We start from the raw sequence: 19,788 nt of genomic DNA, 5'->3' as shown, positions 1-19,788 counted from the left end.
GCTAGGCATGCTGCAAAAAGTTCAATTAAGCAGTTAAAGCACATAGATATGCGATATTAGACTAAGCAGGATAACTACACATGTTGGTATAACTCAATTAAGAATGAAAATGGGTTACTACTCAATAAAAATCGGGTTTTATAACAAATAGCCCCTGTACACACTCCCGCGTACACAACGCTCAGATATCACAACAGTAACAAATCCTAAGGGAATTTTCCCCACACAAGGTTAGGCAAGCCGCTTACCTCAAACTAAGCCCAAATCAATCCGTAAGAATGCCCTTTCCAAGATTATCCGACTCCAAATGGCCCAAATCTAGCCAAACACAATTACATATCATAAATAAAACTATAATAGACTAATGTAATTAATGAAATTAAGACTTTAACAAGAAATTCGAAAATCGCCCTAAAAAGCCTCCTCGGGCCCACATCTCGGAATTGGGTAAAAATCACAAAACATGAACACTCATTCACTAACGAGTTCGCTCGTACTAAAATTATCCATATCCGATATCAAAATCCCAATAAAATCTCAAAACCTTAGTTGAAGAACTTCCAACCTTTTTCCCCAAATTCCTTAATTCAATGATGAAATCAACTATAGATTAATGGAATACAACCAAAAACGAGTTAAGAATCATTACCCCAAAGTTCTCTCTAAAACTCCTTGAATTATCGCCTTGATCCGAGCTCTCAAGTCCCAAAATTAAAAATGGGATAAAACTCTCGACTTTGCCCTTTTTCTGCCCAGCGATATCGCATCTGCGGGCCTATAATCGCACCTGCAGAATTTCCATCGCAGGTGCGGATATGACTTAAGTCCTAAGATCCGCTTAAGCGAGTAATGGGCTGCACCTGCACGCCCGCTCTTACGGATATCTTTCCGCTTCTATGATGCTCAAGCTCTAGGCCCTTCCGCTTCTGCACTCCATCTTCCATAGAAGTGACTCCGCTTCTGCGGGCCAAATATCGTACCTGTGTCCACAGAGCAATCTTGACCAAACCGCACCTGCACTCCTCCTTCCGCACATGTGAGCCCGCACCTGCGGTCTCCCCTCTGCAGGTGCAAAACACCAGAAACCAGAAATTCTTCAGCAACTAGCCTAAGTCCAAATTCAAACTGTTAAGCATCTGAAATACACCCGAGGCCACTGGGTCCTTAACCAAACATACCAACCAGTCCTAAAATATCATACGAACTTATTCGAGCCCTCAAATCACATCAAACAATGCTAAAAATACGAATCATTCTCCAATTCAAACTTAAAGATCTTGAAAATTCAAATTTCTACAACCGATGCCAAAACCTATCAAACCACGTCCGAATGACCTCAAATTTTGCACATAAGTCATATTCGACATTACGGGCCTACTCCAACTTCTGAAATTGAAATCTGACCCCGATATCAAAAAGTACACTTCCGATCAAAATCTCTAAAAATTCAACTTTCGTCATTTCAAGCCTAATTCATCTACAGATCTCCAAAACACAATCTGAATACGCTCCTAAGTTCAAAATCGTCCTATGGAGCTAACGGAACCGATGAAACTCCATTCCGGTGTCGTCTTCACATGGTTCCAATTATATTCAACATCCTAGAACTTAAGCTTCCGTTTTAGGGACTAAGTGTCCCAAAACACTCCGAAACAAGAACAAAACCTCCCGACAAGTCACATAAGCAGAAAAAGATACGGGGGAAGCAGTATATAGGGGATCAGGGCTAATACTCTCAAAACAATCGGCCAAGACATTACAATACGGTCCAGAATATATTGATAGTGTCACGTCCCAAACCTGGGGGCGAGACCGGCACCTAGTGCCTCACCTATCCTTGCATACCAACTTGCAACTAAGGGACTCTGAACATATGATGTCATACTTTGGCCATGGGCCACATTGCAAGACAACTGCGAATGTTGACTAAATGTCAATATAAAACTAGGCCGACAAGGCCATCATAATTATTACAGCTGACAAACCAACCAAATGTATATACAAGGCCTACAAGCCCAACATACTGCACTAACTGACAGGATATGTCTCCAAGCCTCTACTGATGGATATACTGTGATTGGAACAGTTTCCCGACCTACTATATATATATATATATATATATATATATATATATATATATATATATATATATATATATATATATATATATATATATATATATATATATATATATATATATATATATATATATATATATATATATATATACACACACAGTTATAGACCCGGCAACTCCAAAAGGCATGGAGCTTACTGATCAAGCTGAACTCGGGCAACACTTAATGAGGAGGTCTACCCGTTTGTCTGTCTTAACCTGCACACATGAAATGCAGCGCCCGCATAAAAGGGATGTCAGTACGAAATAATGTACCGAGTATGTAAGGCAATATACTAAAAGCTGAAACTGAACTGATAATATAATAACTGCAAGTAACTGGAAGTCAAAGATAATCTGAAGATATGCTTACCTGTTGATACTGACTCAACTCTCTCAATATAGTAAGTAAAATAGATGTCCGGCCTTATAAGGCTCGGTATATATATATATATATATATATATATATATATATATATATATATATATATATATATACTGATATGCCGTAATAGGCTCGCTCGTAGGCGCTCGACCAAACTAGGCTCTATATCTCGACCAACTGGGCTCGCTCATAGGCGTTCGGCCACAGTATGCTCGGTATATAACTTACCATCTGATCAAAGATTGCCCAATAGGGGGCTGCCCGTCGATTATAGCTCGATGGTAATGAAAATACTTTAATATTGTATATGTATAAATTCTCTGCTCTCTTGTCTGGAAGAAGGAAATACTCAATTGAATATGAAGTCCCGATAAGGAGAATATCGTAGCTTACCAAAACTAGGAAAATATACGTAACTTGCGAGACTAGCAAAATATACGCAAATTTCGAGATATGAATTTTTATTTATGACTCGTTATCAAACTTTTGTAATTACGAGACCATACGAAATGAAGGAAGAGTTTAGCCTTAACATACCTGAGCTGATTCTCTTGACAATCCTTCCGACACACGTCAATTACGACAACACGTAACGACGGATCGAAGTAGGGGAATATATTCGTCTGTAACATTTGGCTTCTTGATACACTCTTTAACTCCAAAGAAGCGAAGAAGGGAGCTAGAAAATGGATGGGAGGAACTTTGAATTACGTTGAAGCAGAGAGGCAAAGGAAATAGAAATTAAACCAAAGGTTCTATGCATTAAGAAATAATGTTCCGTATGTGACCAAGATGGGCAAGGCATCACTGCTTGGAGATGCAATTTCATATATTAAGGAGCTGAAGTTGAAGCTTCCAAATACAGAAAAACATATATATAAGACTTAAGAGTCTAATAGAATATTTAATTTAAATGTTGCCACCAGGTGACTTAAGAGTCATCAATTATCACTTATTTTGCTGCCACATTTGACACCTTGGTCTTTATCCGAAGACCTTAATTAATCCCCCACTTACTCCTTAATCAACTTATTAATTTCCTGCTAATTTAATAATTAATCAATTACCCGCATAATTAAGAATTATCTCAATTTACTTAAAATACTACTCATTTTTCATATATCTTATACATCTTACTATCATGGTCATGTGGTACCTCGTATAGCACTAGTCTATAAATACCGAGTATTTTAGCTCGGGCCGTATTTTATCCCAGCATTCCAAACTTGGACGAAAATTCGTTTTCTTTGACTTCCTTCCCCTCTTACCTTAACGAATTTATTTATCACTATGTAATACTTATAATCCCAAAATAAATCTCATTCCTGAACTTACGTCGATTAACGTGCAAAAATGCAGAATGTAATATCTCATTTTCAAACTTATATCAATTTATTTATGGCGTACTTCTATGTACGAAAATAGGGGGTGTAACATACAGTCAGAAGATTTAGGGTGCATGTTTGATATTGGAAAGCCTAGACATTGAAGCGCAAATAATATAGCACGGGAGCCTAATATTGAGAATGCAACAACATGGATTGATGGATCTATTTCTAATATCATGTGAAAGAATTAACGTTGAGCTAACTCAATCTTAAAAAGTACATAATATATAAGAACTGCACTAATTTAGTAAGAAGGAATAAAATTAGACTATGTTAAGAGTGTTTGCTGACTTAGCATTAATACTTTCAAGCTGTCTTTGGATCAGCCAAATGCATCTCGAAAATTCTATAAAGTTGGAATCCTGATTTTAATTCAGCCTTTCTTACAGTAAAAGAAGTGAAAAAGGCACGGGCTAGCCAATTTTCAGATTGGTAATTGAAAAATAGTCAGTGTTTGTAAAGTCATTAAAAAATAGCTATTATTTTACTGCAATACAGAAAGTTCCAGCATGATATACTGGAGATTGGTACACTTGTGCATGAACTTCCAGCATATTATGCTGGAACTCTAGCACACGGAAAGTTCCAGCATAATATACCGGAGATTGGAGCACCTGTGTATGATCTTCCAGCATATTAAACTGGACCAGTATATTATTTTGGAACTCTAGTATATTATGCTAGAACTCCAATATATTATGCTGGAAGTTCACATGTAAAAAATTCGAACTCTAGTATATTATGGTAGAATATTTTCTGGATTGTGAACAGTATTTTCGTTCAAATTTATCTTTACATAAAAAATTACTAAATTTCGATTATTTTTGAAACTGTGGCTATTTTCAATTAACATTTGTAAATCTAGCTATTTTTTAATTTCACCCATAAAAGAAGTTCTTTTTTATCATCATAAACTTTTACGGTAATCCATGAATAAACTTAAAATTAGTGCAAACGTACTTTTCATCCGCCTCGAAGTTCCGAAGAGAGGTTCATTTAGCGCTGGTTATTTCTTTAGACTTAAAACAATGTGTACTATGCAAAAAAAGATTAGAATATATTCATATAATAAGATCTTGCTCATTTTTAACTAATTGACTTTAAATCCTGAATTTAGCTATGGTTATTCGTGGATGTCACGATCGTTTCTTTTAATTCATACCTAATTAATCTGGATTAGTTTACAACGTGATTATTTAAAAGATAAATGTATGCTAATAACGTTTATTGGAAAAATATGTGGGTACAAGTTAAAAAAGTGATTTCTTTAGATTTGAGATGGTATGAAATGTTGTGGTCCAAAGCATATGATTTGACTGTTGAAAAGTGAACTAAAATAACCAAAATCTCAAATCCTTTGTGCAAAACCTCATATTGGATTACCTGCATATTCACTTAATATGGTGAAATTATAATTAACACAAAGCATATTTGAAAATCAGTTCATGTTCATCTTAAACTCGCGTTTTAAAATACAAAATCGTGTGACTCGTTTTAACTAAAACCCGCTTAATATTTTGAAATAGTGAAATATTCATATAGGGAACTAAAATTTCGTAAGACTAGCGTCTCAATACAACGAAGGTATAATTTCAGAGTTTTAAGTTTCATATAACGAAGGTATAAGAATATTGACACAATAATGTCACTTAAAAAATTAATAAAGCATAATTCTATTTAATGTCATTAATTATAACCTATAATAAATGGTAAGTGATCTTCTATAACAAATAAAATAGTATTGATGATGCAAAAAAATAAAAAATTATTACACTCTCAAACTTATTTAAATTTAATCCATATTTTAAAATATAAGAAATTAAAAAGTTTGTGAGCCATACACATTCCAATTATTATAAATAGAAGCCTTAGGTTTAAGTCTAATAATTCATTAGGAGGAGCTATTGAATTTGGGGTTTGGACATGATTCCTTCTTGCTAGCTAGCTGATGTATTTGTGGCCGTTGGTCCTTCTGCATACATCTGCCACCAATGTTAACTCTAATTGGGCGGGGATGATATGGTGGTGGCCGAGTCACCGCTCTCTCGATTCATGTGTGATATGAGAGAGCTATGGCCCAATATATTACTATCACAACTATATCGTCACGTCTAAGGGTTTAGACATGGTTCCTTCTTGCTAGCTAGCTGATGTATTTGTGGTTGCTGGTCCAGCTGCATATATCTGCCACCAATGTTAACTCTAATTGGGCGGAGACGATATGGTGGTGGCCGAGTCACCGCACTCTCGATTCATGTGTGAGATGAGAGAGCTATGGCACAATATATTACTATCACCACTATATCGTCACGTCTAAGAGTTTGGACATGGTTCCTTCTTGCTAGCTAGCTGGTGTATTTGTGGTTGTTGATCCTGCTGCATACATCTGCCACCAATGTTAACTCTAATTGAGTAGAGATGATATGGTGGTGGCCGAGTCACCGCTCTCTCGATTCATGTGTGATATGAGAGAGCTATGGCCCAATATATTACTATCACAACTATATCGTCACGTCTAAGGGTTTAGACATGGTTCCTTCTTGCTAGCTAGCTGATGTATTTGTGGTTGCTGGTCCAGCTGCATATATCTGCCACCAATGTTAACTCTAATTGGGTGGAGACGATATGGTGGTGGCCAAGTCACCGCTCTCTCGATTCATGTGTGAGATGAGAGAGCTATGGCCCAATATATTACTATCACCACTATATCGTCACGTCTAAGGGGTTGGACATGGTTCCTTCTTGCTAGCTAGCTGGTGTATTTGTGGTTGTTGATCCTGCTGCATACATCTGCCACCAATGTTAACTCTAATTGGGCGGAGACGATATGGTGGTGGACGAGTCAGCGCTCTCTCGATTCATGTGTGAGATGAGAGAGCTATGGCCCAATATATTACTATCACCACTATATCGTCACATCTAAGGGTTTGGACATGGTTCCTTCTTGCTAGCTAGCTGATGTATTTGTGGCTATTGATCCTGCTGCATACATCTGCCACCAATGTTAACTCTAATTGAGCAGAGACGATATGGTGATGGCCGAGTCACCGCTCTCTCGATTCATGTGTGATATGAGAGAGCTATGGCCCAATATATTACTATCACCACTATATCGTCACGTCTAAGGGTTTGGACATGGTTCCTTCTTGCTAGCTAGCTGATGTATTTGTGGCTATTTGGTCCAGCTGCATACATCTGCCACCAATGTTAACTCTAATTGGGCGGGGACGATATGGTGGTGGCCGACTCACCGCTCTCTCGATTCATGTGTGAGATGAGAGAGTTATGGCCCAATATATTACTATCACCACTATATCGTCACGTCTAAGGGTTTGGACATGGTTCCTTCTTGCTAGCTAGTTGGTGTATTTGTGGTTGTTGGTCCTGTTGCATACATCTGCCACCAATGTTAACTCTAATTGGGCGGAGACGATATGGTGGTGGCCGAGTCAGCGCTCTCTCGATTCATGTGTGAGACGAGAGAGCTATGGCCCAATATATTACTATCACCACTATATTGTCACGTCTAAGGGTTTGGACATGGTTCCTTCTTGCTAGCTAGCTGATGTATTTGTGGATGTTGGTCCAGCTGCATACATCTGCCACCAATGTTAACTCTAATTGGGCGGGGACGATATGGTGGTGGCCGAGTCACCGCTCTCTCGATTCATGTGTGAGATGAGAGAGCTATGGCCCAATATATTACTACACCACTATATCGTCACGTCTAAGGGTTTGGACATGGTTCCTTCTTGCTAGCTAGCTGATGTATTTGTGGCTATTGGTCCTGCTGCATACATCTGCCACTAATGTTAACTCTAATTGGGCAGAGACGATATGGTGATGGCCGAGTCACCGCTCTCTCGATTCATGTATGAGATGAGAGAGCTATGGCCCAATATATTACTATCACCACTATATCGTCACGTCTAATTAAAGGTAAGGTTAGTGGCAGAGGTATGCACGCAAATCAGCAGCCACATATACATCAGGTAGCAAGAAGGAATCAAATTTAATGTCCAAATTTAATAGTTATAAACTTAAATCATGAAACTCTAATTAACAAGACCATATATATATATATATATATTTGGATTTTTTTAAAAATTTAAATACATCTCAAACATCTTAGTTAGTTTATGTTTAGAGTTGAACGTAAGGCTTTAAAGCCAAGAGTATATTTCTTCTTTTTCTGTTTTTTCTATAGCTTTTCTATACTTTCTTTTTCCTACATTGTCTATTTGTTCATGACGGTTATTTGGATGAATTTTCTACACAAGCTGTAATATTTTTGTTCTTTTTTTAGTTTTTGTTTCTTTTCAGAGTTGTATTAATCCCCCTTGGGCAATAAAAAGTTCAATAATGGAGGTCCAGATTTGAATCGTTCAAATCTCAGTTGTTAAGCGCATTTTTTCAATCATTTATTTGCTTTTAATAATCTAATTCATTAAGAGTTCGTACATGTCCTAAAATTATCAAGATGTTATTTAACAAAAAATTCCTAAAAAATAACTTTTTATCACTATTCTATCCACTAACACGTACCACATAACCACCACCACTTGTCTCGACCATAAAACTAAATACCGTCATCAACTATCTCCGCCACCAACTTTCACCGCACAATCATCAATCACCTCTACCACCAAGTATCCACTGCACAACCACCAATAGCAACAACCACTGCCACCTCTACCACTCCACTGCCAGTAATCATTACCACATAACTATTACCTTTTGCTGCAATTGAACAACCATCACGAGTTATCAATGTACAACCATCATTACCTGTGACGACCTGAAATTTTCGCCTTGAGATCGTGATGACGCCTAACATTTTACTTGTTAGGCAAGGCAACGTTAGAGAACCGTTAAGTCAATTTCATTCAATTTCAATAGATAAAGTTAATTAAGTCAAAATGAAATAAAATCTAACCCGAAATAATATAAAAGCCCAATATCTACTACGATGCGAATCTGGAGTCACAACTCACGAGTTTCTAGAATTTACTACAAATATAGTCTAAAAGAAATACAACTGTTGTGAAAGAAAAGAAACAGTGGAATAAGAAAAATGAAGGGGACTTCAAGGTCTGCGGACGCCGGCAGATCTACCTCGAGTCTCCCAAGCTAGTCCAAGCTGCTCCAACTCATGGACAACTAGGCTCGGTACCAAAATCTGCACAAGAAATGCATAGTGTAGTATGAGTACAACTGACCCTATGCACTCGTAAGTGTCGAGCCTAACCTCGACGAAATAGTGACGAGGCTATGACAAGACACATACATAATAAAATTATGCAGATAACAGTATATGTACAAGATAGCAACAAATGAAAGCTAAACATGGACTTTTGGGAGGGGACATGCTAAAGGGGAAAAACAAAATATGAGAATTACAGCGGAAATAATAACCAGAACAGTCAATATGCCTTTAATCAGTAAAAAAATAATTAAGAACAATGAAGAAAATTACACGGCATCACCCTTTGTGCTTTTACTCTCAACCTCACAATGAAACAATGTTATTGCACGGCATCACCCTTCGTGCTTTAACTCTCACTCACAGTATAATTCAATAGAAATGGTATGGCATCACCTTCGTGCATTAACACTCTCTCTTACCACATAACAATGAACGAGTAATAACACGGAGATAGGATCAACAAATACAAGTCTAACTTCAACAACGGTTCCACAATACAAATCTCAACTTGGAGTCAATACTCAATTATCACAAAAACCCACGAACACGATAAGAACGATCAATTTATCAAATAACTAGTATAAGCATGGATAGCATGATCATTGGAAGCAACAATTGCAAGAAACAAGCCCCACCCGCAGGCTTTAACCCGACAACAACGTATAAGTACTCGTCACCTCATATATATGTTGTACCCAACATCTAAATATATAGCAAATAGATAAATAAGTCCTAATCCCTCAAGTCAAGGTTAACCACGACACTTACATCGCTCCAAAGGATCAATTCAAAGCTCAACCACGACTTTGTCTTTGAAACAAGCCTCCGAACCACTAGAATCTAGCAAATTACCAACCAAACAATTCACATTAAGCCTTAGGAACTACCCACAATTGCAAAAAATTCAATTTAGGTCATTATTGAAAAAGTTAACAAAAGTCAACTCTTGGGTCCACTTGGTCCAAACCTGAAATTCGGACCAAACCTGATTACCCATTCACCCCCGAGACTGGTTATGTAATTTATTTTGGAATCCGATCTCAATTTGATGTCTAAATTCCCATTTTAGAAAAATTCCTAATTCTACCTAAACCCCCAATTTCCACCATGAAAACACAAGATTTTAGGTTGAAATCTTAGGGAAAATAGTGAAAGATTGAAAGAAACTAGTTTAGAATCACTTACCAATGATTTGGGGAAGAAGAGTCCTTTAAAAAATCGCCACTATGGTTCATAAGTTTGAAAATTTGAGAGAATAAACAAAAATATCGTCAAACCAAAAATTGCAAATGCGAAGCTCTTCACAACTCCGCTTCTATCGCAAATGTGATGATTTGTGAACTATGATCTCCGCAAATGCGACCATTTGATTGCATTTGAGATCACTGCCTCCCCCTGTCCCACTTCGCAAATGCAAAGAATTGTTTGCAAATGGTGAACATGTGGTGCCCCAGCTACTCTTTGAAATTGCGATGAGTTGCTCGGAAATGAAGCTTGACCTCACAATTGCGAGGTCTGAGGCCTGCACCAGACCTGAAACACACCACCAATGTTCTAAGTCCAAATTTCACTCTGTAGCCTATCTGAAACTCACCCGAGCTCTCGGGGTTATAAATCAAATATGCACACAAGTCTAAGAACATCATACGAACTTGTTTGCGCGATCAAACCGCCAAAATAACACCTAGAACACTTAATTGAATACCAAATCAAATGAAATTTTTAAGAAAATTTTGAAACTTCTATTTTCACAACCGGACGTCCGAATCACGTCAAACCAACTCTATTTCTCACTAAATTTGACAGATAAGTCATAAATATAGTATTGGACCTATATCGAGTTCCGGAACCAAAATATGGACCCGATATCCAAAAAGTCAAACATTAGTCAAACATTTCAAAGTCATTAAGCTTCGAACTTTCAAATTTCAATAAAGTCCGATAACTCGGGCTAGGGACTTCCGAATTCGATTCCGGGCATACGCCCAAGTCCCAAATCACGATACAGACCCACCGGGACCATCAAAAGACGAATCCGGGTCTATTTTATCAAAACGTTGAACGAAGTCAACTCAAATAGATTTTAAGGTAAACTTTCCATATTTTCTCAGCTTTTAACATAAAAGCTTTCCGGAAATATGCCCGGACTGTGCATGCAAATCGAGGAGGGATAAAATAAGGTGTTTAAGGCTTCCAAGCACAAAATTAGGTTCTAAAATATAAGATGGCCTATCGAGTCATCACATTCTCCACCTTTAAAACAACCGTTCATATTCGAACGGACATAGAAAAGTACCACGACTGGTGAAAAGGTGGGGATATCTACTCCGCATGTCCGACTCGGATTCCCAAGTAGCTGCCTCGACAGGCTGACCTCTCCACTGCACTCGAACTGAAGGATAAATCTTCGACCTTAACTGACGAACCTGCTGGGCTAAAATAGCCACCGGCTCCTCCTCATAAGTCAAGTCCTTGTCCAACTGGACAAAGCTGAAATCTAACACGTGGGACGGATCGTCGTGATACTTCCGGAGCATGGACACATAGAAAACCAGATGAACCGCTAATAAACTAGGTGGCAATGCGAGCTTGTAAGCCACCTCACCCACTCTCTGAAGAATCTTAAAAGGTCTGATATACCTAGGGCTCAACTTGCCATTCTTTCCAAACCTTATCATACCCTTCATGGGTGAAACCCAAAGCAACACCCGCTCCCCGACCATGAATGCAACATCACGAACTCTACGGTCAACATAACTCTTCTGCCTGGACTAAGCTGTGCGGAGTCGATCCTGAATATACCTTGTTCAAGGCATCTTGTACCCAATAACCAAGCCTCCTCTGGCTCGAATCATCCAACTGGCAATCGGCACCACCTACCGTATAATGCCTTGTAAGGAGCCATTTGAATGCTCAACTGGTAGCTATTGTTGTAGGCAGACTCTGCAAGTGGCAAGAACTGATCCCAAGAACCTCCGAAGTCTATAACACAAGCACGGAGCATATCCTCTAATATATAAATAGTGCGCTCGGGACTGTTCGTCCATTTGAGGATGAAATATTGTGCTCAACTCAACCTGCATGCCCAACTCATGTTGTACTGCCCTCCAGAAATGCAAGTTGAATTGCGTACCTCGGTTAGAAATGATATACACTGGCACACCATGACGACGAACAATCTCGCATATGTAAATCTCTGCCAACCACTCTGAAGAATAGGTAACTGCCACAGGAATGAAATGCATTGACTTAGTCAGCCTGTCCACAATAACCCAAACAACATCGAACTTCTTCTAAGTCCATGGGAGTCCAACAACGAAATTCATAGTGATACGCTCCCACTTCCACTCAGGAATATCTAACTTCTAAAGCAAACCACCAGGTCTCTGATGCTCATACTTTACCTTCTGACAATTTAGACACCGAGCTACATATGCAACTATATCCTTCTTCATCCTCCTCCACCAATAATGTTCCCGTAAGTCCTGATACATCTTGGCGGCACCCGAATGAATAGAATATCGGGAACTCTGGGCCTCCTATAGAATTAACTCACGAAGTCCATCCACATTAAACACACAAACACGACCCTGCATTCTCAAAACTCCATCATCTCCAACTATAACCTTCTTGGCACTTATTGTGCCACATTGTGTCCCTAAGGACGAGTAAATGATGGTCATCATACTATTGCTCCCTGATGCGCTCAAACAATAAAGACCAAGTGATTGTACTAGCTAGAACACAACTAGGCTCAGAAAAATCCAACCTCAGGAACTGATTGGCCAAGGCCTAAACATCTAATACAAGCAATCTCTCACTGACTGAATGTATGCAAGGCTACCCATACTCACTGACTTTCTACTCAAAGCATCGGCCACCACATTGGCCTTCCCGGGATGATACAAGATGGTGATATCATAGTCTTTCAATAGATCCAACCACCTCCTCTGCCTCAAATTGAGCTCCTTTTGTTTGAATAAGTACTGCAAGCTCCAATGATCCATGAATACCTCACACGAGACGTCGTAAAGATAGTGTCTCCAAATCTTCAGCGTATGAACAATGTTTGCCAGCTCTAAGTCATGAACAGGGTAATTCTTCTCGTGAACCTTCAGCTAACACGACGCATATGCAATCACCCTACCATCCCACATCAATACTGCATCAAGTCCAATACGAGATACATCACAATATATCGTATAAGATCCTGAACCTGTGGGAAACACCCACACTGGCGCCGTAGTCAAAAATAGTCTTGAGCTTCTGAAAGCTCGCCTTACACTTGTCTGACCATTTGAATGGGGCACCCTTCTGGGTCAACCTGGTCAATGGGGCTGTTATAGATGCGAACCCCTTCACAAACCAATGATAATAACCTGCCAATCCCAAGAAACTCCGAATCTCCGTAGTTGAAGTGGGTCTAGGCTAGTTATGAACTGCCTTAATTTTCTTAGGATCCACTTGGATGCCATCTGCTGATACAACGTGTCCCAAAAAGCGACTGAGCTCAACCAAAACTCGCATTTTGAAAACTTAGCATATAAATGGTAGTCTCTCAGAGTTTGAAGTACGATCCAAAGATGTTTCTCATGCTCATCTCGACTGCGGGAGTAGATCAAGATATCATCAATAAACACAATCACAAAGGAATCCAGATAATGCTTGAACACCCGGTTCATCAAATCCATGAATGGTGTTGGGGCATTTGTCAGCCGAAATGACATCACTAGAAACTCATAATACCCATATCGAGACTGAAAAGTTATCTTAGGGACATCGGATTCCCTAATCCTCAACTGATGGTAGCCAGACCTCAAATCGATCTTTGAAAACACTTTGGCACCTTGAAGCTTATCAAATAAGTCATCAATCCTCGATAATAGATAATTGTTCTTGATGGTGATGTTGTTCAACTGCCGATAGTCTATGCACATCCTTATCGATCCATCTTTCTTCTTCACAAACAACATGGGTGCACCCCAGGGTGAGACACTAGGTCTAATGAAGCCATTATCAAGCAAATCTTGCAATTTCTCCTTCAATTCTTTCAACTCTGGCGGGCCATGCATTATGGCAGAATAGAAATGGACCGAGTGCCTAGAGCCAAATCAATACAGAAGTTAATATCCCTGTCGGGTGGCATCCCCAGCAGGTCTATAGGAAATACCTCTGGAAACTCACGGACAACTGGTACTAAATCCATGGAAGGAACCTCCACACTAGAATCGTGGACATAAGCCAAATAAGCTAGACACCCCTTCTCGGCCATATGCCGAACCTTCACATAAGAGATAACCCTACTGGTAGAATAGACATGAGTACTTATCCACTCTAATCGAGGCAACCCCGACAAGGCTAAGGTCATTTTCTTGGTGTGACAATCTAATATAACGTGATAAGATGATAGCCAATCCATACTCAAGATGACATCAAAATCTACCATATCGAGAAGTAGGAGATCTACACTAGTCTCAAGAGTCCCAATGGTAACCACACACGAACGATAAATATGATCTACAACAATAACATCTCCTACAGGTGTGGACACATACACAGGAGCACTCAAATAATCACGAGGTACAACCAAATATGAAGCAAAATAGGATGACACATAGGAATAACTAGAACCCGGATAAAAAGAATTGAAGCATCTCTACTGCAAACTGAAACAGTACATATAATAACTGCGTCAGATGACTCAGCCTCAAGCCTGGCTAGAAAAGCATAGCATACGGGCTGGGGCCCACCACTCTGAACTACATCTCGAGGACGGGACCTAGCTGGCTGGCCTCCACCTCTAGCGCCTGACCTTCACCACTAATGGCCTAACCTACACCTCTAGCTGTCTGACCCCTAACTCTAGCTGGTTGAGCAGGCGATGAAGCACCCGGTGTTGGGACCATGGCACGAGAACCCTGATGCTGTGAACTACTTGATGCTCGAGGTTAAAATCTAGCATTGTGCCTCGGATTACCACAAGTATAACAGGACCTCGGTTGCTGTGACTACTGTCCCTAAAACTGTCAGCCTGAGTAACTACCCTGAAAACTCTGGAGCGGAGGTGCACTAATAGGAGCTGGTGGCACACTATAGGCTAGCTGGTCGGAATAAGGTACATGAGGACCACGACCACCTGAAGCGACATAGGATACTTAGAGTACAGAATGAAATGAACTGGGAGGATTTCCTCTACCAAAAGTACCCCTAACTCCAAATGAGGCACTATTGAATCCACCAGAATGACGAGGCCTCTTGTCAGACCCCTGACCTCCCCCCTGTTCAAGAACCATCTCGACTCGCCTGGCGACATTTGTCGCCATCTAAAAAGAAATCTCACTCCTAGTCTCCTTGACCATCTGCAACTTGATAGACTGAGCAAGGACCTCAATAAACCTCCTCCTCTCTCTCTCTCTCTCGGTAGGAAGCAGAAGAATAGCATGACGGGCCAGATCCACAAAGCGGGTCTCATACTGGGTGACAGACATAGTACCTTGCTGAAGACACTCGAACTACTTGCGATAGTCTTCTCTCAGTGTGACAGGAAGGAACTTCTCAAGAAATATCTGAAAGAACTGGTCCCAAGTAAGAGTAGGCGACCCAGCTGGTCTGGTCGATACAAAGTCCTTCCACCATCTCTTGGCAGAACCTATCATCTGGAACACAGCAAAATCGACTACATTGGTCTCCACTCTCCCCATGTTTCGCAGGACCTTATGGCAGCGGTCAAGATAACCATGTGGGTCCTCAAAAGATGCACCACTGAAGTGAACTGGGAAGAGCTTGGTAAACTTGTCCAATCTTAATAAGACCTCAAAAGACATAGTTGGTCCATCACCAACCTTTGCCATAACAACCTGCTGAACTACCCCAATTGGTTGGGTTGCTGGAGTCTGAAACAGGGGAACCATTTGCTCTGGAGTGTGAGTAGCAGTAGTCTGTGCTCCTCCCCCAGCCTGAGAGATGGATGGTACCATAGAAAATGTACCGGTCTGGGCCACACTCTCCATAAGGTCCACTAAATGGACTAGAGCATCTTGAAGCACTGGGGTGGCGATGAACACCTCCAGGACTTGAGCTGGTCCAACTGGCACAGTTTGGGTTGGAACTTCCTCATCAAACTCCACCTGAGGCTCCACTGCTGGTGCTGGTGCTCGAGCTCTAGGCTGAGCTCTGCTCCTGCCTCGGCCTACCTCGACCTCTGCCCCTCGTAGGAGCTTCCACCAGGGGCTCTGGCTGCTGATCAACTATAGATGTAGTACATGTTCTCGCCATCTGCGAGAGAATAAGAGTAGAAGAGTTCAATTAGCAATGAGAGAACAAAATCGCATAACAGAGAAGAATAAAAGTGAAATTTGTTCCTAAACTTCATAGCCTCTAGAAGATAAGTGCAGACGTCTCCGTACCGATCCTCCAGACTCAACTAAGCCTAATCATGAATTGTGAGACCTAGACAACCTAGCGCTCTAATACCAACTTGTCACGATCCGGAATTCCCACCTTCGAGACCGTGATGGCGCCTAACATTTCACTTGTTAGGCAAGTCAACGTTAGAGAACCGTTAAGTCAATTTCTTTCAATTTCAATAGATAAAGTCAATTAAGTCAAAATGAAATAAAATCAAGTGCGGAATAACATAAAAGCCCAATATCTACTATGATACAAATCTGGAGTCACAACTCATGAGCTTCTAGAATTTACTACAAATAGAGTCTAAAAGAAATACAACTGTTTTGAAAGAAAAGAAACAGTGAAATAAGAAAAATAAAGGGGACTTCAAAGTCTGCGGACGCCGGCAAATCTACCTCTTCAAAGCTATTCCAAGCTGCTCCAACTCATGGACAACTAGGGTCGGTACCAAAATCTGCACAAGAATTGCAGAGTGTAGTATGAGTACAACTGACCCTATGCACTCGTAAGTGTCGAGCCTAACCTCGACGAAATAGTGACGAGGCTATGACAAGACACATACATAATAAAATTATGCAGATAACAGTATATGTACAAGATAGCAACAAATGAAAGCTAAACATGGACTTTTGGGAGGGGACATGCTAAAGGGGAAAAACAAAATATGAGAATTACAGCGGAAATAATAACCAGAACAGTCAATATGCCTTTAATCAGTAAAAAAATAATTAAGAACAATGAAGAAAATTACACGGCATCACCCTTTGTGCTTTTACTCTCAACCACAATGAAACAAAGATATTGCACGGCATCACCCTTCGTGCTTTAACACTCACTCACAGTATAATTCAATAGAAACGGCACGACATCACCCTTCGTGCATTAACTCTCATAACATGGCACGGCATCACCCTTCGTGCATTAACACTCACAATATGGAACGGCATCACCCTTCGTGCATTAACACTCACAATATGGCACGATATCACCCTTCATGCATTAATATTCTCCCTTACCACATAACAATGAATAAGTAATAACAGAGAGATAGGATCAACAAGTACAAGCCTAATTACTTCAACAACGGTTCCACAATACCAATCTCAACTTGGAGTCAATACTCAATTATTACAAAAGCCTGTAAACATGATGAGAACAATCAATTTATCAAATAACTAGTCTAAGCATGGATAGCATGATCAAAGGAAGCAACAATTGCAAGAAACAAGCCCCACCCGCATGTTTTAACGTGACAACAACGCATAAGTACTCGTCACCTCACATATATGTTGTACCCAACATCTAAACATGTAGCAAATAGACAAATAAGTCCTAATTCCTTAAGTGAAGGTTAATCACGACACTTACCTCGCTCCAAAGGATCAATTCAAAGCACAACCACCGCTTTGCCTTTATAACAAGGCTCCGAACCAATAGAATCTAGCAAATTACCAACCAAACAATTCACATCAAGCCTTAGGAATTACCCACGATTGCAAAGAATTCAATTTAAATCATTATTGAAAAAGTGAACTCCCGGGCCCGCTTGGTCCAAATCTGAAATTCGGACCAAACCCGATTAATCATTCACCCCCGAGCCCAGTTATGTAATTTATTTTGGCATCCGACCTCAATTTGAGGTCTAAATCCCCATTTTACAAAAATTTCTAATTCTACCCAAAGACCTAATTTCTACCATGAAAACACAAGATTTTAGGTTACAATTTTAGGAAAAGTAATGAGAGATTGAAAGAAATTAATTTAGAATCACTTACCAATGATTTGGGGAAGAAAAGTCCTTTGAAAATTTGGCCCTAGGGTTCTTAAGTTTGAAAAATTGAGAGAATGAACAATAATTTCGTCTAACTCCCATTTTGATCAGTTACAGATGTCGCATTTGCGATTTGCGAACCCCGCAAATGCGAAAAAATCATCGCAACTGTGAAGCTCTTCACATCTCTGCTTCCATCGCAAATGCGATGAACTGTTCGCAAATGCGAACCATGATCTACGCAAATGCGACCATTTGGTTGCATTTGCGATCACTGCCTCCCCCTGTCCCAGATTGCAAATGCAAAGAATTATTCGCAAACGTGAACATATGGTGCCCCAGCTACTCTTCGCAATTGCGATGTGTTGCTCGCAAATGCGAACCTATCAGAGGTCGCAAATGCGAAGCCTGACCTCGCAATTGCGAGGTCTGAGGCCTGCACCAGACCTGGAACACACCACCAATGTTCTAAGTCCATATTTCACTCTGTAACCTATCCGAAATTCACCTGAGCTCTCGAGGCTCTAAACTAAATATGCACACAAGTCTAAAAACATCATACGAACTTGCTCGCGTGATCAAATCGCCAAAATAATACCTAGAATAGTGAATTGAACACCAAATCAAATGAAATTTTCAAGAAAATTGTGAGACTTCTATTTTCACAAGCAGACTTCTGAATCACGTCAAACCAACTCCGATTCTCACCAAATTTGACAGACAAGTTATAAATATAGTATTCAACCTATACCGTGTTCCAGAACTAAAATACGACCCATTATTCAAAAAGTCAAATATTGGTCAAACATTTCAAAGTCATTAAGCTTCTGACTTTCAAATTTTAACAAAGTCCGATAACTCAGGCTAGAGATTTTCGAATTCGTTTCCGGGCATATGCCCAAGTCCAAATCATGATACGAACCCATCGGGATCGACAAAATACGAATCCGGGTCCGTTTGCTCAAAACGTTGACCGAAGTCAACTCAAATGGATTTTAAGGGAAAAATTTCATATTTTCTCAGTTTTTAACATAAAGCTTTCTGGAAACACGCCTGGACTGCGCATGCAAATTGAGGAGGGATAAAATGAGGTGTTTAAGACTTCCAAGCACAGAATTAGGTTCTAAAACATTTGTTCAGTTCGATCTAGTCCTTTCCACACATTTGTGTATTTTATCTTGAGGGCCACTTGCTTATCATATAGCTAAATCTGAAGGAATCTCTTAAATCTCTTCTTATCACTTCTGCAGAAAAAGAATGAAGAAACAATTGAATGCCAACTACACTATCCGAGTTTTGAGGTATGACTTCATCGAAGCCATCAACAAAGAAAATGTTTTCTTGTTTAGCTGTTGTGCTGTTTTACATTATTGTATCGTTGAGATTATATCTTCTTTTCGTTTTTAAGATTTCAGTCTCAGCGAAAATGTTGAGAAAATCAACAATCTTAATTATTCACTACTCAAATTAGAGACAATATCTTAGTAATCCTATATACGTTCAGATTCAGCT

Source organism: Nicotiana tabacum, chromosome 7 (assembly GCF_000715075.1).
Source record: "Nicotiana tabacum cultivar K326 chromosome 7, ASM71507v2, whole genome shotgun sequence".
In the NCBI taxonomy this organism is placed as follows: Eukaryota; Viridiplantae; Streptophyta; class Magnoliopsida; order Solanales; family Solanaceae; genus Nicotiana; species Nicotiana tabacum.
This window is presented reverse-complemented; position numbering follows the sequence as displayed.